This window comes from Ursus arctos, unplaced genomic scaffold, assembly GCF_023065955.2.
Source record: "Ursus arctos isolate Adak ecotype North America unplaced genomic scaffold, UrsArc2.0 scaffold_23, whole genome shotgun sequence".
In the NCBI taxonomy this organism is placed as follows: Eukaryota; Metazoa; Chordata; class Mammalia; order Carnivora; family Ursidae; genus Ursus; species Ursus arctos.
Window position 1 is genome coordinate 26,447,584 of NW_026622908.1, and position 14,938 is coordinate 26,462,521.

General features: G+C 37.3%; 1 protein-coding gene across 4 annotated transcripts in view; it reads right to left on the minus strand.

Moving 5' to 3' along the window:
* LRRC4C (leucine rich repeat containing 4C) overlaps positions 1-14,938 on the minus strand; it is a 1,128,307-nt gene that overhangs the window by 228,517 nt on the left and 884,852 nt on the right. For 2 of the 4 annotated variants that reach the window (XM_057317292.1, XM_048215326.2), the window contains one exon: positions 7,404-7,485. The exons of the other annotated variants lie outside the window; for them this stretch is intronic. The gene's annotated coding sequence lies outside the window, so the exon portion shown is untranslated. The remainder of the gene's footprint in view (positions 1-7,403; positions 7,486-14,938) is intronic. 4 annotated transcript variants of the gene reach the window in all.

Here is a 14,938-nt window from a genome sequence, read left to right on the forward strand (position 1 = left end):
ATCTTGTAGATCTGATTCCCTGGTGCTTTTATATGGAAACAAGAAGAAGAGTAGAGCAGAACAGAGAAGAAATCAGTTTGAATTTCTTTGGAGTGTAAGAAAACGAAAGAAAGTGGAGAGAAAAGTACTCCAGCTTCAAAAAACTATAGGAGCTTAAAGACATCTGGTTTTGCCATATTTTTTATATGATTGTTAGTCATGGATTTAAACCAATAAACTCCCAGAGAGATTAAACAGCTTTGCAGCCAGATGCTGTAGCTCAGGGCTCGGTATGCACGGGCTTGATGAAGTTACGGACTTTAAAGTGAGCAGGGGAGTCTGCAAGCATTCCTTAGCACCCAGAGACGAAAGCAGGGACAGTCTGAGCATATCAATGTCTATGTGCGTATGTTTGCGTGTATATCTGGGGTGCGGATATCTTTTACCTACACAGTGGTCTGTATTCTTACATTAGTCAAAAATACAAATTTGTAGTTAATAAAGGAGCCACAGAAGAAGATTAGGAGATTCCCTGAGGAACCAAAACAAATACATTCTTAGAAAGATCAAGGTTCCCAGCTCATATATCATGTAGGGTTCCCGACATGTATATCATGTTGTTTTATCTATTTTTTCTTTAAAAAAAAAAAATCTCCGTAATCACTGGACATCCTTCAAATTATATTCATTAACCAATCTTATTTCCGAAATGACATTTATAAACCCTCACCCTGTGTTTAATGATTCATAAACAGTGAAGATGAGAAAAGTCAATGAGAAGGTACAAGAATGGGAACTAGAAGAGGTTGTTCAGATCATGGTTTTGGGTTACAGCTGATGGCCTTTGAGGCCAGTAATGCAGCCTTGATTTGAAAAATCTTAGCCAAGTCTAGTGACACACACTGGTTGTACATGAGTGGCCCTCCCCTTTCTCTTTGTGGTGTCCCCCATCTCACTAAACTACACAACAGGAAAAAGATGTAGTCTATTATTTGATAATGATAATAACAATTGTGTGTGATATACAGTGTAGATCATTATGAAGAAACCTATTCTTGGCACTTTCTGAGCTGTTCATTAATTTATGCCATCAAAAATATTTTTCCCAACTATGGTTGGCTTATTTAAGGGCTTACGTAAGGGGCTACATAAGTAACATTTCTTTTAAACTGTATCATCAAATTAAATTTTATTACATTTTGAGGTGGATGAAGAATAAGGAGATATACTAAATCTGATTATTTTCAAATTCATAGTTTTATTTTGGCAATTTGTATATAACTTTTTTGTCATTTTCTGTATTGGAATAGCCTAAGGCTGGAATATTATTATTTTTTTCTTCTGAGAGAAATTCTGACATATACATCCTAAAGAGTCCCAGGGAAAGAATGTATAAATTATAAAAAGCATCTGGAAGCTTTCTGAGATGAAAAAACAAGAAGACACATCATTCTTTAACATGGTATTTCTCAGATAGGACAATTTTGCCTTCTCAGAGCAAGATTACTGATCTTCGGAAACATTTTTAGTTGTTACAACTGGAAAGGTGCTACTGGCACCTAGTGGATGGAGGCCAGTGACACACCAAACATCTTACAATGCAAAGGACAGATCCCCCAAACAAAGGATCATCCAGTGCAAAATGGCACTACTTCTGTGATTGAGAGATCCTTCTGTCGTACAAAGTTATGAAAACCTGATGAAGTTGCTCAGTTTCCATGACATATAATAAATTCAGTAAATAGCAATAGATGGCATTTATGCTCATCTGGGCCTATTAGGTTCTTGGGCATTAAACTCTGGGTTCATTTTGAAGGGCACCAAACTTTAATTCTTGACACCCCATTATAAAGCAAGCCAATTCAGATCACGTACCAAAAACTGAGTTGGTGCAAGACAACTGAAAAAATTGATGTTTGGGGGCGCCTGAGTGGCTCAGTCCTTAAGCGTCTGCCTTCGGCTCAGGGCGTGATCCCAGCATTATGGGATCGAGCCCCACATCAGGCTCACTGCTCTCGTGGGAGCCTGCTTCTTCCTCTCCCACTCCCCCTGCTTGTGTTCCCTCTCTCGCTGGCTGTCTCTATCTCTGTCAAATAAATAAAAAAAATATTTTTAAAAAATTGATGTTTGGATCTTTTTTTGGTGTTTAGTACATCGGCTTCTTTCTCTTGATTTATTTCAGGAGTAATCACAGGATATTATCATAACTATCATTTAAGCACCTGATCAAAAATTCTCATTTCCATGAACAATTAAATTATGACCTTTTGCCCTATAGGCATATTAGGGTCATGTGGGGTCATTCTAAAAGTGATTGATTAATAGCGATGTCTCTTAAAAGGTAGTTTTGGGGGCATATAAATGTTAAATGTATTTCTGTAAAGTAGAACTGGAATTCATGGAGGAGCAAACTTTATAATATTAAAAGAAAGATATTTCTAGAATTAATTATTGACTGCAGATTGGAAAGCCTTGAAGAATAGTGAGTGTCTCATCATAGGTGTTATCCAGCGACTACATTGTCATCCATCCTCCTAGATGGCAGATTTGGTGGCTTCTGTGGCTCAGGCAGCCAAAAATGCATCTTCCAAATTGGAGTTAATGATTCTGATTATATTCCTTCATTGTGAAGGACAGAGAAGTAAGTAGCAGACACAAAAGCAATGTTTGTGCTATAATAACTGATTATAAATCCTCTGTCCCAGTTGCTTTTGCAAGATTCAAGGAAGGTCTGATATCATATTGGGCTGCTTAAATGTATGGAGTTAGAAATAGAATATATTTGTGTGTATGTACACCTGTGTGTTTCCCAGTTCTTTACTGACAGATATTTGACAGGTACAAAAGTCTTGATTTATTCAACAATGATATATGAGGAACGAAACTTCCAACAAATACCAAGGGAGGCAGTGTGAGTTCAAATCATAGTAATATTAGAACCTTCCCTAAAAACCACTTTGAACAGGAGAGGAGATTAAAAATATGAAGAATCAGGGTACATCAAAAATATATGGAAGAAGGTATGGAGTTGTACGAGACCCGAACTCAAGGTGTGAGGACAGCAACATCCTACTGAGCCTAAATAATATCCCAACCAGTCATTTTGGTCATTTTAAGAATACAAATTATATTGTAAATCCAATTATAATACAAAATGTGAAATTATTTTAATGAAGAACACAAATTAATTATTTTGATTTTATGTAGGCACAGACAACTATTTTAAATCTAGTGGTTTCCATAAAAGGCTTAAAATCGAAGTCCAATTCCTGGCGTGTGATAATACCCCCCACCAAAATAATGCAAATTGAAATTAGTTTTGTATTCTTGATAAACACATCGAGGTACCTAAAGACTCAACCAGGAGAAACAGAAATCTGAAGCTCCTTTTTTTCTTTCCAAGTTATTAGTCTGCCTTTCTACTTCCTACTCTCAGTTTGAGATAACTGGTTAGGAAGATTGGAGAGGAAGACAAAACCTGGCATGTATTTCTATAATTTCTTCTAATCCTCCAACCTCTCTGTGTGGGAATCAGCTTCATACCTGACGGTCACTAGGTCATCAGTCTTCGTATGGAAAACTTACAAGCAATCTGTTCTGAGGAATAAAGAGCGGACTAAAGCAAGGTGTTCATTAAACATGTTTTTATGTTTCAAATGACACATGAGTGGCTCTCAAATTGTGGGCCAGACCAGCAAGAGCAATATCAACTGTGAACTTGTTAGAAGTGCACACGTGTGGGCCCTACCCCAGACCTAGTGAATCAGAGTCCCTGGATGACAGCTCAGATGATTCTGAAGGATGCTGAAGTTTGAGGATCACTGTGCTGTGCAGATTTTAAAAGGGTCTCTCAGGCTCCATAGAATTTCACATACGAGGAAAACAATTTTGCAAATTATTTTATGTTTCAGTGAAGCCATGTGCAAGATACAAGGGTCACAGATGAGGAAAAAGGACTTTTTTTTTTCTTCCCTCGGGGGATCAGGAAAGGCTTCATAGAGAAGGCTATGCTTCAATTAAAACTTGAGAGAGTAGGAATTTCCCAGAAAAAACAGTGACACAGTCATCCTAAATAGAACTAGAATCAGAAGATTCAAATCTAGATAGTAATCAAGAAATAATTTTTTGGTGGTTGATATTTTAAATCTTCCAGAGAATTCTTTGCTCTTGGTTTGGTTTTTAGAACTTCATGGTTAAATTCTCACCAATTTGAAGAATATCGTGATTAATATAGAGAAAATAAAGCTGAGAAGCCAGAATCTGTAGGAGAAATGTATAATATGGTGTTTAAAGGTTTGAGTCAGAGAAAGAACTGTGCACAAATGTTAATTTTTGTGTACTTGCTTCTTAATACTTCAGTATAACTAATACTTGTGTGTCCACATAGCTAGTTGCTTCATTTATATGATATGGTGATACGGTTTTCCAATGTGTAAGATAAAAGTAACTATACCAAAAGACTGTTGCTTGTTAGGACGATTAACTGAAATAATCCACATACATTGTCATTCTTCCTGTCTCTTTTAGTCTGTGAATTTGTCTGCTGAGATTACATCAGAATAAATATATTTAATAATAGTACCTGCCATATACTTCATGGAATATTAAATGGAGTCAATGAGCTCTATAGTGAAAAATACCATTAAGACATATAATATTATCACTGTGAACAGAAAACATTATGAGAATTTAATGCAAATGAAATCTGTGGTCACATACACATACACACACACACACAATTATATCCATATGCACATAATTAGTAATGCCCTGAAGACGGAAAAAAAAGATCGCTCTGACACACATTTTACAAACTGATTGACAGCTATTGCGTGTGTGCGTGTGTGTGTGTATGTGCGTGTGCCCACACACACGCACTTAGCTCACTATTGCAGCAAACTGGATGTTCACATTGTTTCCCTGACAACCACTCAAGCATTGTCTAAGTATCTCATGGCCACAGATGATTGCACAATACATATTTAATCCCATGGTTAAAAGAATGAACATCCACAAGCCTGAATCAATGGATTAATTCGATTTGAGAGGAGAATTAGTCTCTTCTGGGGAAAGCATTAACCACTTAGTAATATGCTGGGATAGTTGAAGCTGATTTTAAAATGAAAAAAATAACTTTAAAAGTCTTGTTAATAAGGGAGTAGAAAGAAACAATGTGGCCAATTTGAGGTAGATAATTGACCTGGCAAATGCAACCATACTTTTATAATTAACCAATTGGGTCTGCCCTTAAATTCTATTCCATAATCCAGATATAGAACAACGTAGCCAGGTGAAATTTAATGACTCAGTATATATAACACAAGTATAGGGAGATTTAGCATGTGGAGATCTACTTTCGGCATTTCTTGTAACTCTCAGATAAATATATCTCCAGCCTTAAAAATTGGCTGAATAATTTCAGGTCATAACAAGTATTTCATAAGTGCAGATAAAATCTCTTCAGTGTTTGCGGCATACACTGATGATCTAGAGCTAACAGATAATGCTGCAGAGGGTTAGGCTGCTGTTTCTGACATTGGACACGAGTCTGTCCTCATCTGCTGTGGACAAAGCCATCTCTATGCCACTGATGGCTCTCTCGTGGTGTTGCTGCTATCAATACATCATTGGCAGGCATACTATTGAATCAAGTTCCTCTTCAGAAATTCAGCCTGTGGGCACTGGGACACTGGATGAAGCGCCCACTGGCTTGAAAAATATATGATTAGAAAGCATGCATTATATAACTAATTAGCTCCTGCTTCTTACACTATAATTTTAGAGACCAAATTACTGAAGCCCCCAAATAAAGTACCTAGCATTTAGACGAAATGGTTCTCAGTTATTGTGGGTTCTTAGAATTAAGTTATGTTATATGACAGGGGAATCTTCTAGGAATATCTTTGCTCTGTAGTGGGGATGGGGACGTAGAGATAATGGTTAGAAACAGGAAATTTTAGGATCAAAATTAGGGTAAGGGAGGAAGTGGAAAACAAAACTGTATTGAAATCTTAGTTATTAAACTATTACATATAACTATTGATAAAATGTATTGGCGCACTCTAGAAATTATACCTGCTGCTTTCTATTTGATGTCATTTTCCTATGAGGTAGGCACTGTTACTATCCATCCCTATCTTATAGATCAAGAAATGAAATTAGACAGATTACATAGTTTTTGGAAGGCCATGTACCTAACATATAGCAAAGCCAGAATTCAAACTCATGGCTGGTGGGTCCAACACTCAAATTGTTCTCACTTTACTATTCTGTCAGGAAAGATTACTGAGTCTAGCAAGATTACTGAGTCTGCTAAAACTAGATATCTCAGACTCATTGAACAAATAGGTTTCCTGTCCTTGATCTTTTCTTTCAGCTCTGACATTTTGATCTTTTCAGAGTCAGAACATCTCAATTCGTATATTCTCAACCTTTTTCTTTCTTTCTCTCTTCCTTCCGTTCTTGTTCTTTTCTTTCTTTCTTTCTTTCTTTCTTTCTTTCTTTCTTTCTTTCTTTCTTTCTTTCTTTCCGTCTGTCCGTCTGTCTCTCACAGAGATTGTTTTAATCAAATCAGAAACCCACTCCTGAGAGTTTTACTATATTTTTCTATGAAGAGTGTGACTCTTCGGATAATTCATTACCTACTAGATTTCCACTGGGCACATTTTTTTTTTTAATTCTGGAAATTCCCAAGCAAAAGTAAACTACTAGTGGCAATTCCCCCAAAGTTAATAGATTCTTTAAAAAAAAATACTTATTACCACGTTCTTTGGTGTATTTGTGTATTATTTTGTGTATTAATTAGGTGTATTTCCAAAACTCGACGCATAATATAGACAAATAAACATATTTAATCACACCATCTGTCCAACAATTCTTCAGTATGAACACTTTCAGCCCCACTCCCCAAGTTTTTCTCAGAGGCAGAAGTGGGTTCCACAGACACAGTTTTCTAATATATGTTCATGTGAGCAACAGATGTGCGTTCCTGCCATCGCATGGTGATGTCTGAAAAGTCTTCCTTCTGACTCTGAGAAGGAAACTCAAGAGAAGGACTCATTCTTTTCACTGGGTGTGGGGAGGATTAAGTCATCTGAAGGAGAACTACATTAATAACCAAACACTGATTAAAACAGAGAAAACCTTTTTTCATCTGTTTAGGGAATTCCCATTAGAGTTTTCAAACCCTTTCTATCTAACTTAAGTGATTCCAAACATACGACCAAGGGATTAAGATTCAGGGACATTTATAACATAGAAAACTACAGGAGTGAATCATGTCATGTGGCAGTAAAAGATATCCAAATGGTCCCTCAGGTGTTTTCAGTACTTAGATCTAGCATCAATGATATCTTGAAAGATCTAGCTGTGTTGGGGGCAAGGAGAATGTAACAGGAATTCTCGCGCTTGAGAATCAGACTGACCTGGCTCAGATTCCAATGCTTCTACTGAGCATTCCTTTGACTTCGGCTGATTTTGTTAATCCTCACTGAGCTGGTACTTTATCTGTAATGCAGAGTCAAGAATATCAACCTTACATGAGTATTGCGAAGATAACATGATACAGCTGTAAAATAACTTAGTGAGTTTGGCCATCCTCTTTTCCAACTAGTGCTTCTAGGAGTCTCTGAAATACTGTGGGCACTCCAAAGGAAAGTCAAATTAGCAATTATTTGCCATTATTATCCCTTCTGTTTTTATCCCCATTCTTATACTCTCTTCTTAATTTTCTTCACTTGTATTTTTATGATATCAGATGTGCTGAAGTCTCAGTATAACACTTCCATCTCTTTGAAGCAAAAATATTATATAAATGTAATAAACAAATATGCGGTAATAATAGCAAAGTGTCTCTTACCAGATGGGGCTTACCAGCTAGTCTTTAAATTGGAAAGCCCACATATATAATTCTAATGTAGGTTGCTTGCTTGGGCTAATCATTCTAGAAAGCCCTTAAGTTCCATTGGGTTAATTAAACTCTTCTATATGATCATGTCATATATATCTGTGTCTGCTGACTTACTGATTTGATTCAATGTGCAATTTATAATGATGGGCTTGATTACCCAGCAGTATCTGAGTTTTCTTGGATATTGTTATTGGCATACTTCTTGTTTCAACGTATAATTCTGCATCTGACTGCAAGATGAAGAGTTGGAGAAATAAAAACCAAAAACATAAATTGACCCTTTTTTAATTCTTATTCTCTCTCCCAGCTCTCCTCATTTTTGTTTTTATATCTTTATCTACATCTATCTATATCTACAAAAAAACCATCTAATAATTCTAAAAAGATAGAGATTTCTGGTCTGGGTTTGAATGAGTGACCCTTCCTAATAAAATATCCTCATTTTCTGATAGAGTTATTCATTAAAAGAGGTAAAGAATTTGATTCAGATACTCCTAGATTTCCTGGGACATTTGTCACTTTCTTCTAGCACTTTCTTGGCAGGAATGACTAGTCAGTGACCTCGGGATAGATGCAGACATGTGCTCCTTTCATTCCATATCCACAGCACCTTTGCTTAATTCTTCAAGAGAAAAAAAAAATTTTTTTTTCCAAAGCGTTCATTAGTTTTCCCCTTGTTTCAATTTCTAACTCTTTACTCCTTTAATAGGGGGCTGAATATATAGAAGCAAGCCTAGGGTCATTTATTTCTATGAAGGTGATATTTTCCCCAAGGCTAAGGTCATGTTTGGATCAAAATGGATACTGCGTGTGTCAGAAAAAGGTATCAGGGAGCAAATTAGTGATTTTTCCCTGGCAGCAACAGTGGTAGTCCAAGCTGAACGACTACATTCTCTCTTTTTACCAAAGTAACTTTGTAAATGGTTGGTATAATATTTGCATTTGTTGTCCTTTTGAATGCTGACCTTCAAGTCTGCAGTTGGACGGGCTTGCTGTTGGCAGCATTTTGTTTTTTAAAGGCTCTTTTGAGGCTAGGTTAATTTCCACCGAGATTTCCTTTTGCCTGAAACATTCCATCTCATTTTACCTCCTGTGCTTGGTGCTCATTACAGCATGATTGACTCAAGGATGAAATATGGCAGCTCATAAAGGTATTTTTTATCCCCTAATAAACCTCCTCAACCCTTGATCTGATTTTATACATATAGTAAAATATGCATTGAGAGAAGTAGCCTACAAACGATCTGCTGCTACCTGAGTGTTGCTGACTTATTTAACCTTCATTTGAAAAGAGAGACTGCTTTTCCCAATTAGACACATTCTTAGCTAATAAAATGGGTGAAAGAGGTGGCCCAGGTAAGATGTAGTATCAGGCTCCTTGTCTCTTGATCCATTGGTAATTCCTTGGGGCCTTTCAGAATGTGACACCTCTTTTAAAGAAGAAATTATGTCGAGTTCAATTGCCCTGCTTTTATTGAGCTCATGGTACCCATAAGTACACTATAAAAGTCTTATGGGCTGATGTGGCCAGCTACAAAATCTATTACCTGGGCCAGGAAACTGGACATTCAAGCCATGCTGGGAGGGGTGAAAACTTTGTGAAGATACTCTTCCCAACAGCCCTTCCCAAAACTCACAAGCTCTCATTCAAAATCCCAAGAGAGGCTACAAATTTTGTGGGAGAAAAAATTCACTGGGAGTCTGATGCCATCGCTGGCAATTTTATATTTGAGTGAGACAGGATTGCCGTGTATGTAACAGACCAGGCAAGGACACCCAGGTACCACATTCCAATGCCTGCAGCCTGCATTTTACTAACATACTGATAGCAATCTGCTAATGGGGCCAGATGGGACGCAATTTGAACTGGTCCTAGAGAATTGTTCAGATTGGCCAAATACATTTAGTGTGCACACTGAATCAGGTTGAGACATAGTTGCTCCACCAAGTCTAATTTTGTGTTTTTGGATTTGGGTCAACCTTATCTGTACCCTGAGATTCCCTGATGTTCAAAGGACAAGGTACTGCAAAGTCCAGAGCTCAGCCTCTCCCCATTTCTTGGGTGACCAAGAGTTGCTCAGTAGGTTTACTTTGTGTTTTTATTCTTATTTTCATTTGTTGTGCATTCATTCTACCACTGTCCTTCAATTTCTTAGGGCATGAGAGAGGAGAGCTGTAGTTTTTTGTTTTGTTTTGTCTTTTGTTTTTTCCTTGAGATATACTTTGAGCCCTAGCTACTAGATGTGAACAAAAGGAGAAAGAAAGAATGGGACATTTATTATTCAGGAAGCCAAACGTATACAGGGGAGAATTCAGAGCTATAGGAGGATTTTTGAAAGGGGAGATAAATCAAAGATCCCAGCAGGCACATTAAACATGGGAGATGTTACTGGGACCAGAGAAAGCAAAGTGAAAGAGACATTTAGGGCATGCAGGAAAGACAGTCTGTCCCACTGTGAATAGAGCAGGGCATCACTGATTCCATGCTGCACCCCACATCTGCTTAACTCCAATTTGCTTAGAATACTGGCAGTAGGTTAGTCATTAAGAACTCATAAGGGGATTAGTAGGGGGAAATTGTCTCCTCCTCCCCACGTACTGAATGTATATAAATTATTTCATATATGCCTCAAAAACATCCTTTAATTTTATATCACTGTTAAGCCTTTTTTAAATATTTAGGAACTAGGGGATTGATTTACTTGTCCAAGCTTTTGCCTTGTAAGCAACAGAGATGGTATTTTAATCCAAGTGTAGTAATATCTAACCGTAGGCTCAAGTCGTTGGTAATAATCATCACTCTACCTCCCTTGCCAACATCCTAAATACACACATCCAGGAACTAGACGGCAGGGTCATCTGATAAAACCTATCAGACTGAGCCATACTGCTAGGATCTGTATTTTACTAGCATTTACCTCCTGACACTTCAGCAGAACATTGTTATAATGTTGCTGGGACAGGTGCAGAGTTAGGAGAAGGATAAGTCTCCAACCATGCAGGGGAGCAGGGAATAGGATGAGAGGAAAGCAAGGATCTTTGCATCAAGATTTGCTGGCTTACAGAGTGTTGGAGATAGAAGTCACCCCTAGTGCAATCTTCTAACTCAGGGTTATTATATTTTGCCAGGATCAAAGAATCCCAAATGACAATTTATAATTGCATCAATGAGCATTTATAATTTATGCCTCTATTTATAGGGAGTTATCACAAGGCTAAAATATCCACTCTGATCTTATAGCTGACATGTTGAAAAATCAAAACACATCAGCTCATGCCATGAATAATCTCTGTTTAAACAGTAAAGCAAATAACCTTTGATTAGTATGGCTGGCATTAATTTAGACATCACACTTCTGTCAGTGTTTAGCTGTACAAGACAGTTACAGAAGCATCAAGCGTGTCTCTTTAAATAAAACAAGGAATTCAGCTAAATCTTGAGTGTTAGACTAAATTAACTGAATCTAAAATAGACCTCTGATCTGTTGATCCCCAGCCCAAATGTTATTCAGAAGATCCTAAACTTGTAATTATCTCTCTAAGGCTAGGATCCCTGTGAACAGGAAACATGAAAAATCAGTTGTTTCTCACAACTTAGAATCTATCTAAACTACCTGATGAAAATCCACGATATGTAATAGCTAACTTTTTTTTAAGCACTTACTGTGTGCTGGGTGATGTATAATTATGTCATCTAATCCTTCCGATCCACCTTAGAAGGAAACTTAAAGGTCTAATATATAGCTAAATAAACTGAATTGAGGTTTGGAAAGTTTAGAAACTACCAAAATTTCCATGGCAAGGTGGTTGTAGAGAAGGACCTAGTGCCTGACTCTGCCTGAGTCTAGAGTTTGTGAGGGGAGCCCTTGTATAAAACGGACTTCCGTGTGACTGATGTCAGGAAAATGTCACTTTCCCTTGTGAAGACCTCTTTCACACTATATGGAAATGGCCTCCTTGCTTCTTTGGAGGTGTTTGCTCCTTGAGGGCAAGGATTTTTGTCCCTCTATTTCAATTATCAGTACTCTTCCTGGCTCATATTAACCCTCAAGAAACAGTTGTTGAGAATGTATAAACAAATGACAAGCTTTGTTCATTTGTTTTTGACATTCACCAGACTGAAACTTATCAACTTTTATGCCATTCACAGAGCCGATCTATGCAGAAAGATCTACACCTACTTAATAATCCCAGTTAGAACAACTCACTTTTATCAAGTGCTGCTCTTAGTCCCTTATACATACTATTTCATTTAAGCGTCAAAACAACCCTGCAATATACCACTGTCGTCCCCATTCTGAGATGAGGTGAGGGAACTGAGGCAAAGTTAAACAATTTTTCTTGGGTCATGGAGTGAGAAGTTGAAAAAAAAAATAGTATTTGAACTCAGTCCACCTAGTTTTGGAGCCTCCAGACACAACTACTGCATGATATTTCCCCTGAAACCTCAAACTACAGTTGATAAACGCCCCAGTATTGCAAGCTCCCTGGTTTCACTAGGCAAATGTTGACAAGTATTGGATCTGAAGTCACAAAACGTATCACCACTTATTATATTTTAGCAGGAGCAGGAAAAAATGGTAAATAAATGAAAAACAACAGTTACCCAAATGAGTTGAAGACATATGTGCACAAACACCTGCCTGCAAATGTTTGTAGCAGCTTTACTCACAATTGCCCCAACTTGGAAGCAACCAAGATGTTCTTGAATAGGTGAATGGGTAAAGGAACTGTGGCACACCCATACAATGGGGTATTATTTATTGAGAAAAAGAAACGAGCTATCTAAGCCACAGAAAGGCACAGAGGAATCTTAAATGCATATTGCTAGGTGAGAAAAGCCAATCTGAAAAGGCTTAAGTTTATGACTCCCAAACATTCTGGAAAAGACAAAACTGTACAGCCAGTGAAAACATTAGTGGTTGCTAGGAGTTCAGGGGAGGAGCAGGAGAGGGAGGGATGAATAGCTGGAACACAGACGAACAGACAACGTTTAGGACACTGAAACTATTCTGTGTGATACTCTAATGGCAGAAACATAACACCACATACTTAACAAAACCCACAAAACTCAAAACGCAAAGAATGAATCCCAACATTAACTATACATTTTCGTTGATAATAATGTGTAAGTATTTGTTCACCAGTTGTCACCGATCATAAAAAGGGTACCATGCTAATGGAAAATATTAGTAACAGATGAAGGTGCGGGGGGTGGGGTGAGAAGGGGGCACATGAGAACTCTTTGTTATTTGACACAATTTTTCCATAAACCTTAAACTACCCTGAAAAATTAAGTCTAAGAAAATTTTAAAATAAAGGAATTAATTTAAAAATTAGAGTCACAAACCATTTAGGTAATCTAGAGCACTCTTGAGGACATGGACCTTTTTGTCTGATATTGTTACAGAAGGAGTTTCTAGCAGCTCTCATCATAAATACCTGGTTATGATTTTGTTCATTTAAATGTCCAAGTTCAGATAACAAATATATATATATATATATATATATATATATATATATATATATATATATAGCACCTACATTTATTGCCCTGAAAACATACTTAGAAGAAGCAAGCCAAAGTGATGAAAACAATGATTTGTTGAATATCTACTATGCACCAAGCTCTCCTGAGAGATAAAAATAAATTTTTGTCTTCAGCACAATTCCGGGACATGCACAATTTGCTTAGTGCTCACACAGTGTCAGGCTGTGTGCCCCATGCTAGGAAAGAGGCCTAGTTTTTGTCCTGGAGAACCTAGCCATTGACGATGGAAAGTAGATACCAGAAAATAACCCACTACAGCCTCTAGGCACATGATTAAAAAGAAGGCTTGTATAAAGGGTTGTAACAGTCGAGAACAAAAGCCCTCAGAGGGCACATAGTGTTGCTAGAGAGAGAAGACCAAGTGAGGAAGATAAAATGCAAAGACATGGTGTAATCCAGTGGCAGACTATCCAGCTCTCATACTTTCTGTGCATAGTCAATTCAACAGGGGTTGGAATATTCCATGCATAAATGAAAGTATAAACTTTATAATAATATGGATGTTTTATCACCTTGTGTAGAATAGATTATCTGTGACACTTACTTTGAGCTGAATAATTTCATTACACATCATTTTAGATTGATTTAGATAGTTAATTCAAAAACATTTTGCTTTAAAATATCCAGATTAGAAAAAGAGACTTTCTTAAGAGACATTGAAGATGGGGAAACTGAAATGAATATTGACACTTCAAAGATTCAGTTACCTTGATCCCCCCACTAATCTTTCAGCTCCAGTTCTCTTTTGAATGAATGATTTAACAGATGAAATCCAAGCCAGGAAGAAAAAAAAAAGCCCATGCAATAATTCTTTGGAGAGAAAAAGATAACGATAGTAGAGGATAGAGGGTATTTAGTTTCAAAATATGTGAACATTGACTCTGAACCTCTAGCAATAACAAAAAAGGCCCAAAGAGCAACATCATAACCCAAGTGAAAAGAAAATTGCAATGTTGATTAATAGGACAGGATGCAATGGCCCTTTAATGAATTCTACACTGTACCTGTCTCAAAGGATTGGAATTACATGAGCTCAGGGCTATGACCCCAAACCAAAGCTTCCAGAACAAGGGACTTTATGGAATTTGATTAGGTATTCTCCAGATAAATCACAGGGAAACTAAAACCAACTGTTATTTCTGTACAGGCACATAGCCATGGGATCTAGATTCATGACAAGGCTCCTATAAGAAAGAGGAAAGACAGCACCAGAGACCTAATCTGCGTTTATATTTTAAACTGTCCCACAATAGTCAAGAGCACAAAGAGTAGGAAGTGGATAAAGTTAGGGCAAAATGGAGGGATGGAAGAGATAAAAATGGAAGTGAGGGAAAAAACGAATACTCTTGTACGAAAGGGGTTGGAAATATATATGGAAGAAAACGGAGTGACAGCAACAAGGTAGTTCAAGACCCCATTGTTTCAGGCTCCTGGAAGTTCTGAGCATGAGAAGACCATGAAAGATAAAAATGTTTAGAAAACAACGTTACCCTGTATGT